The sequence below is a fragment of the Aphelocoma coerulescens genome, chromosome 2, assembly GCF_041296385.1.
Source record: "Aphelocoma coerulescens isolate FSJ_1873_10779 chromosome 2, UR_Acoe_1.0, whole genome shotgun sequence".
Taxonomy (NCBI): Eukaryota; Metazoa; Chordata; class Aves; order Passeriformes; family Corvidae; genus Aphelocoma; species Aphelocoma coerulescens.
Genome location: NC_091015.1, coordinates 86527702 through 86546618, shown reverse-complemented (window position 1 = coordinate 86546618; position 18917 = coordinate 86527702). Strand labels below are relative to the sequence as shown.

General features: G+C 39.1%; 1 long non-coding RNA gene and 1 pseudogene across 1 annotated transcript in view; one reads left to right on the top strand and one right to left on the bottom strand.

The window, feature by feature from the left end:
* LOC138105804 (uncharacterized) overlaps positions 1-14092 on the bottom strand; it is a 29727-nt gene extending 15635 nt beyond the window's left edge. The window contains exon 1 of the long non-coding RNA XR_011148700.1: positions 13813-14092. This is a non-coding gene — a long non-coding RNA (uncharacterized lncRNA). The remainder of the gene's footprint in view (positions 1-13812) is intronic.
* A 3059-nt stretch (positions 14093-17151) lies between these two features.
* LOC138105196 (uncharacterized) lies at positions 17152-17972 on the top strand (annotated as a pseudogene).
* The last annotated feature ends 945 nt before the right edge of the window (positions 17973-18917 follow it).

Here is an 18917-nt window from a genome sequence, read left to right as displayed (position 1 = left end):
CGAGGCACGAGCTCTGGTGTGCCCCAGGTCAGAGTGAGTCCAGCTGCGTTCTTCTGTGCGTCGCTGAAGTGACTTCGGCATCAGGAAAGGAGCTGCTGGCTGAGCTAGCTAGCTGGCTTCTCTGCAGAGGGAACACGGCAGGAGCCAATGGGATCGGCTCATGTTAGCTCGGAGGCAAAGGAAGAGAGAGGCTGTTCTGGTCCAGCTTCTAACAGGTTTATTGTTAGAAGTTTCGCAATCCAAACAAGCTCAGAAGGGACGGATGGCGATAGGAAGTGATGGGATCATCCCCTGAAGCTTGTCCTCAGTTTTATAGGGAATTTGAAAAGCCAGGTGAAAGGGGAAAACAACCAATGAGTTACAAGCCAGGGGGAGGATACCATTTAACAAGAACCAATGGGGAAACCAAGAGGTGGGAGTTATAGCAGAGAACCAATGAACAACTGAGTAACCGGGAATTTTCCCAAACCAGGGGAGGTGACTTGGACCCGGGCACTGCCCAGGGGGTGCAGTTTAGGCTTCTGAGCCGCCCCTCGACCCACCCTCTGAGTCTGCCACTTTGGGAAACTGGATCCAAAGGATGGGCTGGGATTGATTGGCATCTCTCTGCCCCAGCCCCACAGTGGGCTGGGTCACACCAACATTTCCTCTGATTGTTATTTCTTACCTGGGAAAAGAGATCAACACTGCTTGGCTACTACCTCCTTTCAGGTAGTTCCAGAGAGTGATAAGGTCTCCCTTGAGACTCCTTTTCTCCAGTTCCTTGAGACACCCCACACACGGCTAGACCCTCCACCAGATCTGTTGTCCTTTTCTGGACGTGCGCCAGCACCTCAATGTCTTTCTCGTAGTGATGGGACCAAAACTGCACACAGGATTTGAGGTGCAGCCCCTCCAGTGCTGAGTACAGGGGGACAATCATTGCCCTGGTCCTGCTGGCCACACTATTGCTGATACTGGCTATGATGCCATTGGCCTTCTTGGCCACCTGGGCACACCGTGGCTCATGTTCAGCCACTGGTAACCAGCACCTCCAGGTCCTTTTTCACTGGACAGCTTCCCAGCCTCCCTGCCCCCAGCCTGTAGCCTTGCATGGGGTTGTTATGATCCAAGTGCAGGACCTGGCACTTGGCCTTGTTGAACCTCATACCACTGGCCTTGGCCCACTGATCCAGCCTGTCCAGATCCTTCTGCAGAGCCTTCCTGCCCTCCTGCAAATCAACACTCTCACTGAACTTGGTGTCACCTTCAAAGTGACTGAGGGTGCACTTAATCCCCTCATCCAGATCATTGGCAAAGATATTAAATAGGACTAAACACAATACTGAGCCTTGCGGAACCCCACTTGTGACTGGCTGCCAGCTGGATGTAACTTAATTCACCAGCATTCTCTGGGCTCAACTATTCAGTCAGTTTTTTACCCAGCAAATAGTGGACCTGTCCAAGCGAAGAGCAGAGAGTTTGTCCGGGAGAATTATGAGGGAAATTGTGTCAAAAACTTTATTATAGTCCAGGTAAACAACATCCACAGCCTTTCCCTCATCCATTTAGTGGGACATCTTGTCATAGGAGGAGGTCTGGTCAGTCAAGCAGGACTTGCCTTTCATAAACCTGTGCTGGCTGGGCCAGATCCCATGGTTGTCCTGCATGTGCCACGTGATGGCACTCAAGATGATCTGGTCAATGACCTTCCCTGGCACTGAGGTCAGACTGACAGACCTGTAGTTCCCCGATCCTCTTTCTGACCCTTCTTGTAGATGGGAGTGACATTTGGTAACCTCCAGGCAACTGGGAGGTTCCTCCCGAGTTAGCCAGGACTCCTGGGAAATGACGGAAAGTTGCTCAGTAAGGACTTCTGCCAGCTTCCTCATGTTATGATCCCACTTCTGCTCCAGCATGGGCTCCTCTCTCCATGGGTCTGCAGGTCCCTGCCAGGAGCCTATTCCAGCATGGGTTTCCCATGGGTTCCCAGCCTCCTCTCAGGCATCTACCTGCTCCAGTGTGGGTCTCCTCCAGGGGCTGCAGGTGGATCTCTGCACCCCCACGGACCTCCAAGGGCTGCAGGGGCACAGCTGCCTCACCATGATCTGCACCACGGGCTGCAGGGGAATCTCAGCTCCAGCACCTGGAGCACCTCCTGCCCCTCCTAATGAGCTGACCTTGGTGTGTGCAGAGTTGTTCCTCTCACATATTCTCACCCTGCTCTACTCTGGCCGCAGTTACATCTGCACAATAACTTTTGTGCTTCTTCTTCTTCTTAAATCTGTTATCACAGAGGTGTCACCACCTCTTCTAATTGGCCCAGCCTTGACCAGTGGCAAATCCATCTTTGGAGCTGGCTGGCATAGGCTCTGCCAGACATGGAGGAAGCTTCTGGAAGCTTCTCACAGATGCCATCTCTGTGGCCCCTCCCCACCCCCCACCAAAACTGTCCTGCAAACACAATATACATGGAAACATTAATTCCAACAAAGTCTGAACAGATGATTTTCTAAAGAATTCAGAATAGGGAAAAATATTTGTTTTTCTGTCTTAGAGTATGCTGTAAAACATGAATTACAAGTACATTGGCATTGACATTAAATTTTTTACTCTACATTTAACATTGTCAACCTTATTTAAATTAAAAATCTTGGTATCTTTGACATTCCTAACAGCATTCCATCATTGTAATATTTTGTAATGTATACCAACATATAGAACAGAATTTTCCAGTCCCTTTCATGTAAGAGTAAATAATGTGCTGAAGAAGCTTTCCTTTTAAGGGATAATGACCAGAACATTCTGTGTACAAAGCCCTTTATACACAGGAGACATAGTAAGAGGGTGTGGAAACAATCAATGCTGGCATAGCAGAGTGTAAAAAAAGACAGATGTCAAACAATATGACAATGCAGAATAATGGGAACAGGGGAAAGTGGAAAGCCAGACCATGAAGTCATTAATGAGATATGGAAGAGGAATTCTCTTCCCTTTCAGTACATAAACAGAGGGGTAGTAATTTGGGAGAGTGAGAGGCATGTTTACAGTCAAGAGTGCGCTGAAGCTCTAGGTCTGGATATGAATCTATCAAATTTGTCCAAGCCTGTTTTATGGTATTTCAGCATTTCCAGCTGAGGTTGTAAAGCATGAAGGAAATAAACTCTGTCAAAGCCTAAAAAGAGCTTAACATAAAGTTGGATTCTAAACATGAACACAGTTTTAAAGGTCTATCCTTCCACTCTTTGTGAAATGATTAATCAAAAAATCTTACGAAATGAAAGCAAAATAGGTCCTTATAAATGTTGCTTAAAGACTGTGCCTATAAACACAAAAGAGAACCAAAATGCTTGTTTGTTTTTTTCTCTCTTTGTTGTCTGTTGTCCTAAGTACTGCAGGCAGCACCAGAAAAACCTGGTGAAAAGCAGCATGCACTTCAAGACCTTGCACAACAGGGCCACTGCAGATGGAGATAACACATTTCTGTCTAAGTTAATGCCATGCAGATACCTTTGAGCCCAAAAAGAATCAGTTCTATATAAATTCAATTTGATGAGAATTCAGTACAAAGACTCAATATGAATGTTAGATATATTGCACTGAATTCCTGTTTAGAGAGAGAAAAAAACCCACCTGTCTATTTACTTCTTTTAACACTGACTAAAACCAAGTCTTTGGATGGATTTACAGAATCTATTTCTGCACTGATCCTGAAAGAATCAAAAGCAATTACCAGAAAATGATAAAATAAAAAGAATGAGAGACAAATGCATTTCAAACACTTTTCATTCAGGAAATGGCAGGACCAGACATGCTGGCTGTGTTCCAGTTTCAGTATCTGTTTTCAGTCTAAATTATTTTCGTTCTCTCTCCCTGTAATTAAATATATTGTAAGTGGGGTGCTAGATACACCTTATCTCTGCAATAGAGTAATTCCCCCATTAAAGGAAAGATAAGAGGGAATAAAGTGGAATGAAGCTGACGCTCAGCTGTGAATTAAGGCCTAAACAAGTACAGCAGTGAGACATTAATTTCATTTGTGCTTCTCATTCTTTCCCCCTAAGTTTTCCACTTAATGCTTCGGTTTCTGATTTTATCTTAGGAAAAACAGTATACACAGTAGCTGCTTCTATTAGCATGAACCAGAGATATCTTGAACTAGAAAATCATCAAGAAAATGCTATGGTTCTGACCTTAGCTTTAATCTGCAAACTAAACATTATGATAAAATAGATTAGTAGATTTTTCCAGATTTGGGCTGTTATATTAAGTTGTGTTTTATGTAGCAACATACTTCACTGATCTTCTTAATGCCAAGCCTGATTCCTGTCCTCACCTTGTGACACTTTGGTATTAGGAGTCCAAAGCAGTAAGTAAAATCCTTACACCCTCACTCTGTAGAGTCATTTTCTCTCTTTCTTATCAGCATTGGCTAATGACATGGATCTTGCATTGAAGAGCAGAGGTTGTTAGAGGGTGAAACTGAGTGAATATACTGTCCTGCTTGTAATAGTCACATTTTGGTAAGAAAAGCTCTAAAAATAAAATAAAATAAAATAAAATAAAATAAAATAAAATAAAATAAAATAAAATAAAACTTCTAGTTGGATGCAGTTATTAACCAGCACGAGTGAAACACGGTACTGAGAGCCATGAACAGTGAGAGTCATGAACAATGAGAAAATGAACTATTTCTACTAAAAGAAAAAAATAATTAAGTCAAACTACACAGCATTTAGAAACTCAGACTAGAGAACAGAAAAACTCAATCTAGATCGTAAACCAGATTTCCAGATGAAGGAAGAAAGGGAGAAAGCACTGTAAATGGTACCAAGAAATGAGTCTGCATGGAAGATAAGTGGATTTTTTTCCTATTTCACTGAAGAAGCAATGAGAAATGAGTAAAACTGATGCTAGAAATAAGCCTGAAAAACATATTTACACCTGGTAAAGGTGTATAATGAGTAAGATAACTCTCAAGAGACTGAGATGCAAGTTTTCATTTGAAACTAAGAATCAAAACAAAGATAGACTAGATTAAAGCTGATCTTCATATAAATATTCTGGAATGGTACAGCTTTCTTAATTAGAGACAGACTCATCATCTAACAGGAGCAATGTCTCTGAGAAAGAAATCAAACAGAACATCAATAAGGAAACTTCCAAAAAACAACGGAAACTGAATCATCAGCATCCAAAAAAAAAATACAGTAAAGTTACTTTTAATTGAGAGCCATGTCAGTAAAGACATTGCAACATAAAGCTCAATGCATTCTTGAAAAGTGTCATGAAAATCTGGGTAATTTCTCCGGCCTGTATAACCTCTATCCTACTCAGTTTCATTGGTCATGAGTTTAATGACATTTCAGCAATATCTGCACTACACTACTGCCTAAGCATAAGTTTTTGTAGCTACTGATATAAAGTATAGTAGGCAGGATGGATAACTCATTCAAGAACATAGAAAGAAATACAAAGCATAAAGGAAGAGTGCACAACAAATGAACAAGACAGCAAAAAAGAAAAAAAAATCTACTTGTATAGTAAATACATAATGCAACAGAGGAAAGCATCAACATCGGGACTCAGACACAGACATCTCCAATATGCACACTGTGCAATAAAGAAGCTGCCAGCCATCCAGCTGCCATATTTACAATCACACTCTTGGATCAATGACCCATTTCAGCTGCATTGTAAAGCCAGCAGCAATGTAATTCCAATAATATGAAGCTCTAACAGCCTGGAAGATTGTGACTAAAGGTTAGGACACATACAATGAAATCTTTCTTTGGTGGGTGGATACATTCAGGCTGTCAGTAAAAAACTCACAGAACAAAACACCTTTCTGAATTGAGTTCATAATGGCTGTGTTGAGTTTATAACTGCTGGCACACCAAGGTGCTGGAAGATGGAGGATAACACTGTAGTTTCTGTTCATCTTTCTAATAAAATGTGGGGAGAATATACCCTCTGAGTAAATTTTCAGGGAGAGCAAGCTGCATTGTGTACACCAACAAAAGTATGCAGACAAACCAGTTGTTAAAGAAAAGTTGACAAGCCAGTGAGGAAGAAACACGTTTCATCCCTTGAGACTAACACAACACTCGTCAGGGAACTTGTAATAGCAAGACAAATTTTAAGTAAAGAGAATCTACATTAAGATGTACTTCCTGATTTATCCATGGCAACATCATTCACAGCTGTGTGATGCTTGTCACACTAAATGGGTTCTGTGTTACAGATGCTGTGTGATGCTTGTCACACTAAATGGGTTCTGTGTTACAGATGCTGTGTCAATTTTCCTCATGCCTTCTTAGTAGGTATCACAGAACATGAATGCACTGTAAATTTTCTCTAAGAAAACACAAGAACCTGAGAGAGTCAAGATTATAGATTATGATCTTATGCCATAACAGAAAGAAAAATAAAGAAAAGGTACCCAGGACTGTGGACAACTGCAGGATATCCATACCTCAGCCAGTCTTCACTCTTAAGTGACTGCCAAGATTTGAATACCATCCTAGAGGAAGACAGCAAGAATATCAAGTCAAATCAAATGGATGTCCAGACATTTTTTGATTTTTCCCCCTTCTCTTGTTTAAATCTGTAAATATAGTGTTTGGAAAAGCTGTGTGATGCTGAAGAGGGAAGTAGCAATCCAGGGAAAGGGGAAGTTTCAGTTCAGGACTTTCAACATTTGCAGTTGGTTACCTGAAATAATAAGGACATGTAATTACTGGATAGGCTGGAGCTCTGCCTAACATTCAGGCTGGATGTCTTGAGAAGCAAATAATGAAATAAGTATGTGCTTAGGTATTATTATTACTTAGTTATTATTATTACTACTCTGCCACAATTTATGCAGAGGGGAGGCATTCTTACAAAGGGGTATCTGTATCTGATAGCCTTTAATAGATGTCAGTGGGATTTTCAATCACCCTTTGGACTGAAGGGAATTCTTATGGTTTTTTTCTGCCTTGATGTACATTATGTGAGGAGCCCAAGAGGGACACCTGTTGACTTCAGAGAGCTTCCAGCCAGAGAAACTGAGAACCACTAAAGAAAGGATGAGCAGAAAAGATTTGAAGAGAGTCCATTAACTGAGGGGAATAGCCAACTATTTTTCCAGATTGTGTGAGTATATATGAGATTCCCTTGAAGCTTTCAAATAGCTAATAAACAAAGTGCAAGTGTAAGAATACTTATACACAGTAAAAAACAGAAAAAATATTTAAAGAGGTACTTTCACTGGTACTGTGTGCTAATAAAACAGTGAAACTGTACTTTCTAAATTGTCAAAATATGGTCAACTTTGCATTTGTGAAACTTCCTCTAACTGCCTTGAATATTTTCACAAGGCTGTTTTAAGTACTTTCTCAGTCATGCAGAAAATCTTTGTAGAAGCAGAGAACTTAATTAGGGTTTCTTAGAGGCTAGTTAGTTTTTTAACCACCAGGTCTTATTCTGAATGGGCACTATTATAACTGAGGTAATGCCATTATCACACAATTTTCAGAGAATGTAGTATCCGTAACACACATTTGTTCAATCTTAATGCTGTCTTTTCCTTCAAGAATATTTTTAAATCTCCCCTGTAGCAGAGATATTATGGAGACATTTTCCAAAGTAGGATTTCTTAGGGATGAACTGAAGGGAGTACCAAGGCATTTATGATTACATCTTTACCTTTGAATGGAACAGCAGCAAAACTTTTGCCATTCCCACAATATCGTAACTGAGATAAAACCTCTTCAGGGTTTACAGTGACAAAACATACATAATGACTATTGCTGTTGCAGGTAGTTTGGTAAGTCCCAGCAAACAGAAAATTATAGAAATACTGGTTCTTTATTAACTTATAAGTATATATTCAGAAACTTCACTGAATCTAAAAATAACGGATGTGCATAGCATTCACCAAATGAGATATGAGGCCTTGAGTGAATAACGACCTATATAAGTAAAGTAGTTGTCGAACTGGATCATGGAATAAGGTGGTTTGTAATAAAGATCCTGTTATTGCAACATCATACTTTGGGAGCAGGAAGAAGATAGGTCAAAACTAAAATTATTTAACTCACAGGGTATATTTATTCAATACACTGTTTCCAATAAACAAAATGATTACAACTACATCGGAGTGCTTCTCTTTTTCTTAAATAAGCTGTCTGTGAAGAGAAAGCACTAGAACAGATGAATTTAACAATAACAGTATTCTCAGTAACCACAGGGTACCTTTTACTCCACTGTTTCTTCACTTGATGCTCTGCAATTTTTCCAGCTTAGAATAAAAATAAAAAATACCTGCCTGACTGCTTAAAGAGACAGACGTTATCAACTGATTCTACTCTGTCACAGTAGTTACACTGAATAGTGGAGAGATTTTTCATTCTGAGTGACAAAATCAAAAAAGTCATTGGAATATTTCCTCTGCTTATTTTTGAGGTATTAAGATCCAAAAATCCTAGAGCTTGGTACCCCTGACCTCATTGACAGCAAAGCACTAGACAGCACTTCTCAGAAAGCTCTTCTAACGTGAATAAATAATAACATAAGCAAAACCCCCCACTCTAGACATCAACAACTTAACTCTGCCACCTTCTTTATGCTTATCGACTATTAGACCAGACTACATATCTGAGGTTGACTTGAGCCCAAATTGCAGGATTTATTGTTTGTTTTTCAAAGAAAGAAAAGGACTGGAAAGCACTTTAAGAGCCTAATCCCATTGTCTCTCATATGTATACACATTGTATATGCTGAATATGAAAAAGTGCTCAGAAGTACTGTTCACAGATCAACCCAGATGAATGGAGGCAGCTGGGAGAAAACTTCTACACTTGTAGAAAGGATATTCAGGTTATAGATTGTCATGTTCACAGGTTTTATAGAAACAGAATATATGTCAACAGTCTAAGAGAAAACGGAAACTTGTACTGTTTGGGAAAGTGGCCAAGTGAAATAGTTCAGTGATCCACTGTTGCTATCTACCAGACACATTTAAATAAATAAGAAAAAAACCCCTAATATTATTGTGCACAATATCAAAACAATATAGGTTTGAATTTACTGCCTTATTCAGAAACTAACCCGCATATTAACTTATCATGAAGTTGTAGAAATGGTTTGAGATTGTAATCCTTTACTGGCACAAGATGATACTAAAGAAGCCATCTTAAATGGCACTGAATGAGCGACATAAGACATAGTTTTCAATATCTAAGAAGGCATAAGGGTAATTTGCAATATTTTTTCTGTTATTTCAAATAAATTTTCTCATTGAAATAAAATTATTATTTTGAGGATGTCTTCCTGTGTTTAAACTCCTTACTTCGCAGGTCATTCTTCAAAGTAAAAACACAAGTGCTTATACAAGATACAAATTTGCCCATGTATGCCTTGAAAGGATACTTACAACTTCTTTTGTTCATGTGCTTTAAAACTGTGTACTGGTTAATGGTATAGCTTTTATCATTTTGTCCCAGAGATGGCTTTGTATGTTTTTTCCTACAGGAATAGTTTATATTTTTTGGGATTCTTATAAAACTCTTTGGGTCTTCCAAACTGTTTTTTTTTTTTTTTTCTGTTTTCATGTGGGGTTTTTTTGTTGTTTTTTTTCAGGTTTTTTTTAGTTTCTTTGAAAATTTATTCCTTTTAGTATGCAAAGTCATAAAATATGTGAATGTACACTCAAGAAAATGTGTATTTTTGCAGCTATAAAGATAAAGCTAAAAATAGATGTCTGGACTTAATTTATAAAGTGAATTTATATGTTCATAAGAATAATTAATATTTACTATGCTTAATATCATTCTTTTTGCCATAAAAATTACTGCTTTTTATATTTCTGGGTTTTATTAAGCAATTTGCCTGTCCCTTAGAGTTTTAGCATCTCTGGAACCATATTCGTGGCAGGTTTAAATGCTTACATTTTTCTTTTCCCTAGAAGTCAGCTTCTCTTTTACAATTTGGTGGTTAGTGATTTTTACCCTGCTTGAAAAACCTTTGCTGTAATACACTGCTGGCCATCCAAAAGGCTGATCAAGAGTGCTACCCACTGAATCAGTAGTTGGCAACAAAAAGGGAATTCCTCATAGGAAACTGGTTGGGTTTTAAATGGCAGCTCCTAAGAAAATATTTAGATGCCCTGAAATGTCACAGAATTCTGCTCTGAAGGATTACTGTTTAAATTGTATTTTTCTCAGTTAATAAATATGTGCATACTGTGCCATCCTGGTTGCAGAGAGAGGGGAAACTTAGGAGCTGTGTGGGCATAGCCAGGTTGCTGTCCTATACCACGTACATCATCATTGGGGGAGCGTGGTTTTGGGGGGAAGGAAAAGGAAACTACCCCTAGGAGCGCATAATTTCGTCTCCCTCTCTTCATTGGGAGGATTGCCAGGATCAGCCCTGTGAAACACATATTCTGAGGTTCCCCTTCCTGTTCCACCAAGGTGCAGCTCCAACACACCATGCTGAAAAGCAGTGGGGGTGTGCGAAGTACCAGTAGGGAGCAGAGCAGCAGAGGTGAGCCCAGTTCCAAAAGGGGATGAGTCGAGCCAGGTGGAGCAGGGTGGAGCAATCTGAAGTGTTGGTGCCACATGGAATTGAATCAGCAGAGTGCAGCAGTCTGGAAAAAAGTGGGCAGTACAGTGCAGACAATCCAGCTTTTTGGGATTTGTCAGTCATTGTTTGTCATTGTCTCAGGCCCAGGGACGGGAGTGCCAGCTGCAAGGAGCACCCTCCATCTTGTCTTTGTCTGGGACACCATGTGGTGCTGCTCACGGGAGCAGCTGCCACCTTGCGTTTGTCCCGGCAGCCACCTGGAACCAAGTTGAGATGATGAGCACCTTTCTGCGTGTAAAGCACCTTCTCTTTTTGTGCACTCTTTTCCATTGATATTGCTGCTATTACTGTGTGTTTCTTATTCCATTGCTTTTTGTTTTCATTAAATTGTTATCCCATAGTCTCTGCCTTTGTCCCTCTCTTGTTGGAAAGTGTGGGGGAAAGGGGGAGGCTTATTTGGAGTTTAGTTTTGGTCTGGAATTAAACTACCACATATGTACCACATAATTTTCAGTATAAATCTTCAGGGGTTTTTTTGAGTTCATAACTGGCCAAAATTGAATTAATTTGAAAGCTTATTTGGAGTTTGCATCAGTGACTCAGAGCTGAAAAAAGCAGTCCCCTACTATCTCTAGTCATCCAACACCACCTGGACATTTTATGCTTCCTGATGAGCACAACCTAACCTAACCTAGCCTAGCATGATGCTCTAATACGTGCTGTCAGAAAGACTTGCTTTGATACAGACTTCTAGAGCTGAAGGCTTAAATGGGACTTCTGGCCAATAACTATATAAATAATCAAAGGAGAAGAATAAAAGTTAAAAAAAAAAAAAAGAAAATCCATAAAGAGAACACAAAATCCTGTCACTTCTGGTAACATGTTTTCCGGTACAATATTTATATCTCATTTGCACCCTCCTCTGTGCTAGTACCGATGTTATTGAGGTCATATTATGGGGGGAAAAAAAGGGAAATTTTAGAAATTAAAAGAACTCACCTTTGGGGTTTTATTTTAGATGGACCTTTTGAGTAATATGGTGTGTAACAGTCTATACAGAGTAACATTAACACAACTCTTGTGTCAATGACAAAGAGACAGAGGAGGAGTAGGAGCCTAAGGTGCTTCTTGACTTTTCCATCAAAGTCAAGAACTGTATAAATACCAGCCTTTCTGGTACAGCCTTGAAGGCTGACAGCAGAAGATACAAGTGGGGAGAGGATAAGGGCCCAGTTTTTCAGAAAATTTGTTGACTGGGCAGGTAGGGAGATGCAAAAATAGGAGTCATATACACCTCAAGGATTACAGCTGTTCTCTTTACTATTGAGCACAGAGCCTGTATTTTGGCACTGAATGTAAGCAGGAATTAAACCAAAATGATGGTTCCACATTTGATTGTATTCAGACTATAGGAATAATTGAAAGGCAAATCTAGAATGCAAATCTTTTGGTTTAAATCATTTCTATATTCTTCCATAAGTAATGATGAAAACTGTCTCAGGCTATATTTAATTAAAATGTGTAAAATGTTAGTATAAAACACGTCAAGTAGAGAGGGCATTAGCAAGCAATGAGAGCAAAAATGCAGTTAAGTTTAAATAGGTGTTAGTTTTGTCTCCAATGATCCTTTGTTATTTGTTGTATTCAGTTCAATACAATGCCCAAATATATTTTGTAAGGTTTTAATTAGATAGAATGCATTTTACTTGCTTCTATATGAGTTTCATTACAGTAATTATTTTAGGAATCTGAATAAACATTATAAATCACCAGTTAATGAAAGATGGGTTTGTATGTTTCACTCAAAAATTTCATTGGATTATCCCCATCTAAAAAAAAATGAACAATTTCAAAATTAGAGAGACAATAAAATACTACTCATCAATAAACCTGAGCATGTGCTAAATCAGAATAATTTATTCCTCCAATTATTTAAAGTCATAAGAGATGCAATGGCTATATAACAGGACCAATATCAGCCTGCATTCAGGGAATTGTAAATGTAGAGTGAAAACATCCAAAAAAGTTCTTCTGTATTTTGCTTCTTATTTTTGGCCATAGACATTTCATAAATAAACATTCAGCTGAGGCAAACAATTTTCTTTTTGCTCAGAATGAAAGACTTGTGTTTTTCAGCCCTCTGAAACTGGCTTAGTTAGATTTTTCCAAATTAAAATATTTATAGAAGGATGAAAAGATAGGTAAATACATATAAACTCATTTTCAGGAAGGCACAGGTAATTTCATTCAATGCACTTTCTTTGATGAAACACACATTTGTTATCTTATTGATGCTTAGTTTTGCCTCTAGCTCATAAATACTCTATGCAAGTTTATCCAAGAGAGCTATAGGGATGGGGTCCATGCTTAGGTACTTGTGGACTGTGTAAACAGTTTTGTTTCCAAATTTTAAAGTTCTCCACATTTCTTGCCTTCTTTTCTAAATGTCTTTTCTATGAGAAACAATAAAAATTTAGATTATAGAGTGATTTGGGTTAGGAGGGACTTCTACAGATCAGGTAGTCTACTCTTCTGCCAGGAATACGGACATCTATCAATACCTATCAGATTGCTCAAAGTCCTAAGCAACCTGACCTTGAACATTTCCAATGATGGGACATCCACAAATTTGGACAACCTGTTCCAGTCTCTCACCATCACCATCATAAAAAAAAATAACAAACTTCATCCTCATGTCCAGTCTATATTTACCCTCTTTCAGTTTAAGACTGTTGCCATTTGGTTACAGGCTTTGAAAAAGAGAAAAAATAAGTCAGTGAGTTGTCTGTATTTAATCCTCTAATGTATTCAAGGCCACACTGGGTGGGCAACCTGGTCTAGTGGAAGGTGTCTCTACCCACTGCAGAGGGGTTGGAACAAGATGATCTTTATGGTTGCTCCCAACCCAAACCATTCTATGATTCTATGAAAAACAGTATTAGAACTGTTCAGCAGCACAGGAAAATATAACAGGCATATGCTTTTAATACCATAAATGGTATTAAAGGTATATACTGGAAATCTTATACTGGTAAACCTCAGTAGCAGCAGCATCTGTTTGGGCTCTATTAGACTGTGTATGAATAAAAACCTTTTTCCTTCCCTCATTAGCCAATTCTCCACACACGTGTGCACATAAATATGCTCAAAGAAACAAGCATAGTTTAGTTAGAGCACTCTTTCCTCTTTTCCTTCTCCGTCAGCTACAACATCAGCTACTCCAATGACAGATTATTGCACAGAGACAAGAAGTATATTTCTTACCTCCCCTCTTTCTTGAATTCAAATTCTCTGGCAGAAACAGCAGCTTTGGGCTCTCAGACAGGCATGAAAAGGCAGGTGCAATTTCAACAGTCTTTGCCTACTTCTTCCCAAAGAAAGTATTTGCAGTTTGTCTTGATATTCTCTGTTACTTTGAGCACACATGAGCCAAGCCCACAGAGGATCCATCACAGCTCACAAAAGATAGCAAAAATACTGATTTTTTTTTTTCTTCAAAAGACAAAAAGGAAAATGGTCTCTGAATTTTGGCAGAATTCAAACCTGAGGAATTTTACCTTGAGATGAAAGCTTTAAGGATTTTAAGAAAACACTTTGAAAACCGTACTCATAGAATTTTACAATCTGTTTTCTCCTAAAGAAGACATATGGACAATATAAACAAATTTTACCCCTAACAGAAATTCTTGGCAACAAATGGGAAGTCATCCTATTAATTAGATAAATAGGATAGGGTTTTTATATTTATTCTTTATATTACAGAAGTGTGTGGTAGGAAAGAGGGGCCTCCATGAAACATATATACAAGCATACATTAACACTGCAAACATGTCATATCTGCCCTAAGTTACAGAAATGCTTGCATTCTGAAAAAAAATCCCCATAACCCACCAAAAACATGACATGAAAAAAGTCAGCTAAAAGATGTATTTTGAAAACACAAGACTATGTTCTTGCAGTTTTTAAACTGTCACAATAAAAATATTAGTGGTTTATTGCCTATTCTTCTTGCCACTAGTGTATGAGAAAATTTTTTGCTTGAGGGAAGAAGGAGGAGAGCATGAAGGAGCCTTTCCCTTTCTGCTTGTGTATTGCCAGCACTTGCTCCCCTCCCCCATCATGCGGCCTGATTTAGGGCTCTGGCAAGTTGTTTTTCTGCCTCTGAAAAAAAAAAAAACTTTGCTCTTTCTGCTCAGTTAACTTTACAGGTGGAAAATGTATTTACTCAAAGTGGATTTAATGTACAGAATCTGCCTCTTTCTGCCTCTCCTCGTTATACAGCTATGTAGGTGGCCTTTAGTTAGGCTTACTGCTATTGTTTCAAGGGCAATGGCACATGCAAGGTAGTACCCGGGTCCCTTGCTGGGGTTTTAAATGCATTAAGTTATTGGCTTTTCAGTTTTAGCAAAAGAGTTTTATTACCGCAGGCCTGGTTCCTAGGGTATATCACCGTGTCCCGCAGCCATAGGGAGGAGGAGGAGGAGAAGATCCAGCCCGCAGGAATTGTGCAGCAAGATTGATTTATTTAATTATTTTACAAACTCTTTTATAGACTTTTTTCTTCATAGTCTAATTGGACAAAGGACCAGCCACCCCTTGGGGGTGATTGGCTAAAATCCTAAAACATCCATTGTCAAAATATTTTTCTACTCTACCATAAACAAGACTTTCCAAGGTTGCAGGTGGCTTGGTTGTTTGCATTCCCTGCTACCTCTTCTGTGAGAGAGAAAAGTCTCTCACGGACTTAGAAACTAGCAAGAAAATCCTTGCTAGCAGCATTTTTGTATCTACAGAGTTTGGGATCAACTTGAAATTTTCTTTGTTGGATGAGTCACTAGGTTTTTTACTACAGAATGACAAACTTCTGACAAATGACAATCTGCCTAGAGATAAGGATACTAATAAAATAAACATCCAGTCACTCCAGAGAAGCAACATTACTGCAACAGAGGTTTTCTTAACTATGTTCACAACTGAATAATGGAAAAGGTTGAGGAGACATTAATCTGGTCTATTTTATAGAGAGAAAAAAAACTGACACCGAACTCTGAAGGTCTAATGGCAATTTGTGCACTTTATCTGATTACTCTTTCAATATAATAAAATAGTATGAGAAATTATTGCATTGTTATGATATAAAAATTATTTTCAGGCAATTCTAATAAACAAGAAACACAAAATATATTTATTACATTTTATTGCTGTGGCTTCTTTTATAGTTAAAAATAAAAATGAGAGATACTCAGAGAGATGACTTATGCAGGAGGCACTATGACTCAGAGGCCTCACAAAACAGATGGGACTGGTTATTAGGGCTGGGCAAATCAAATAACAAGTATGCTGAACAGCATACTTATCAGATATTTCAAGGACAGCAATAGGGCTTTATACTCTCTATGTCTTAAGTAATTTCACAGCAGTGCAAATTCATTCACTTCAGTGAGACAACTCCACAGGTGTTAAGAAAGATTTATGTCATGGCTACACATAAAGGGCTGTATGTCAAAAAGTTCCCCTGATCCCATTACTTGTTTTATCTTTCATAAACATCCATAAATAACTTCAACCATTTCAACACTATTCTCCATCTTTTTATATGAGATTTTCTCTTATTACAGAACAAAATCACACAAATACTTAAACAAACATATTTTATCCTAATTAGTAGTATAAGTGAAATTAACTGGATTGTTCACATGATCAAGTGAACAAATACTTAAATATACTCCAAGTCATAACCACAGTGAGTCAGTTGCTCTTATTTCTGTTGTGTGATTCATCCCATGATGAACACAAAATTCAGTGAATACCCTACCATGCTACTAGAACTCTGGATAGTAACCTTGCAAATTTGAATATCACTGGTTTAGTATAAATTGAATGCTACTAAAGGTATAACACTTTCAAAAATCCTTAAGCAATTTACATAGCTGTTCCCATTGTCAGAAATTAGGTTAAATAATGAAGCATTTTTATTTAGAATGACCAATTTTCTGTGAAAATATATGTTACAATTTTCATCTGTTTAGCATGGAGTTAATCAGTATGAAAGAGTGACATGAAAATCCATCTGATACCAACATCACTTTTAAAAAAATAGTGCTCATATTTTCCCTTTTGTGACCTATAAGTATTTTCTCTGCCTATTCCTCTTCCAGTACAATTTTGGACATCTTGTATAGTGGATAAGGTTGCTGTGTTCCACCATTCTCTATAAAAATGTTGTTTAGAATACAGAGTATGAAATTTCCAAATACAGGATGAACAGAAAAGATCTATAATGATTCTGTAGACAGCAGAGTTCCTTGAGGAGAAGAAACACACCTAAGCCTATTACATTTACTTATTTGGTAAGTAGTGTAGTCTACCCGGACTTCAGCAAAGCCTTTAACACCAGCATGTGTCATCTCCCATGGAATTCTTCTGGAAAAGCTGGCAGCCCATGGCTTGGACAGGTGCACTCTTCGCTGGGTTAAGAACTGGCTGGCCTGGCAGGCCGAGAGTTGTGATGAATGGTGCAGAATCCAGCTGGTGACCAGTCAGTACTAGTGTCCCCCAGGTCAGTCCTGTTTAATGTCTTTATCTGATGATCTGGATGAAGGAATGGAGTCTACAATTAGCAAATTTGCAGATGACACAAAGCTGACTCAGAGTGGCGATCTTCTGGAGTGTAGGAAGGCCGTGCAAGAGGGACCTGGACAGGCTGGATCAATGGGCCAAGACCAACAGCATAAGCTTCAACAAAACCAAGTGCCAGTCCTACATTTTGGCCACAATAACCCCATGCAGGGCAACAAGCTGGGGGCAGAGTGGCTGGAAAGCTGCCCAGTGGAAAAGGACCTGGCATCACTGGTCCACAGTGGCTGAACATGAGCCAGCTGTGCCCAGGTGGCCAAGAAGGCAAATGACATCCTGACCTGTACCAGCAAAATATGTGGCCAGCAGGACAAGGGCAGAGATTTTCCCCCTGCACTTGGCACTGGTGAGGCCACATCTCGAGTGCTACGTTCATTTCTGGGTCCCTCAATTCAGGAAGGACATTGAAATGCTGGAATGTGTGCAGAAAAGGGCAACGGAGCTGCTGAAGGGTCTGGAGCACAAGTGTTACAAGGAGCAGCTGAGGGAGCTGGGGTTGTTTAGCTTGGAGAAGGGGAGGCTCAGGAGTGACCTTATCCCTCTCTGGAACTCCCTGAAAGGTGGTTGTAGACAGGTGGAGGTTAGTCTCTTCGCCCAGGCAACAAGTGATAGGAAAAGAGGACAGTCTTAAGCTGCACCATGGGAGGTTTAGGTTGGCCATTAGGAAGAAATTCACAGAAAAGGTGACTAGATTTTGGGATGGGCTTCCCAGGGTGGTAGTGGAGTCACCATCCCTGGAGGTGTTTAAGGAAAGACTTGCCATGGCACACGGTGCCATGGTCTATTGACATGGTGATGTTAGGTCATAGGTTGGATTTGATGATATCAGAGGTCTTTTCCTAATTTTTTCTGTGAAATCTCTGGGGAAAAATCACTAGTTTTAGCTGATAGCAATGGGAATTTGATTATTAAAAAGTATGTAATATATTCTTCTATTCTCAGAAATAGATTGATAAAAATAATAACATCTAGGGCTGAGAAGCAGAGGAAGTTTTCCAACGTCATTCGCTTTACTGTCTGTATTACACAATGAAGGTTCAGAGACCTGTGCTAGGAAGATGGTAAATATCATATTTTCCCCTTTTAGAATGCATAACACAGACATGAAGAAACCTCCAATGACTTTGAGGCTGAGTGCACCAAGTTGTGAACTTCTCTGTTCTACTTATGAACAATTGAGCAAAGCTGAATGCACTAACAGCTGTTGTACTGGTTATAAGCAGTTTTTTTCCCTCTCCAGCACAAGGAATAACAAAGTCAAAATCATGCTTCCTAGAGTATCTTGTTTGCCTCATGACTCTGAGATTGTTTGCTCAGAGAGGCATGACATCCTCTTCATGCCTTTTGCTGACTCTAAGAATAACAATTTTCTGCTGCTGGCACTAGTTTTGCTCCAATTGGAGAATGATGCTCAAAGATTTTGAGTCCCAAATCTGCACAGAGACTCGGAACATATGCAGGTAGGATTTCAGGTTTTGGGGTGTGGACTTTTATGTGTTTTTTATTAAAATTCTTTGAAAAGAATTTCCTAGCAGTGAATATAAAAGACTCATCATATTAATTTTCTACCATAGTTGCTGTGAATACACTGGAGTTGTAATAGGGCTTGAGCCAATATCAAAGAAGATTCCACATCTAATCCTGTCACCAAGAAGATGAACAGCCTCATACCTATAGAATATCCCCTAGGTTTCTCTTAAGAAAAACATCATAAATGAGAAAATGATTCTCTT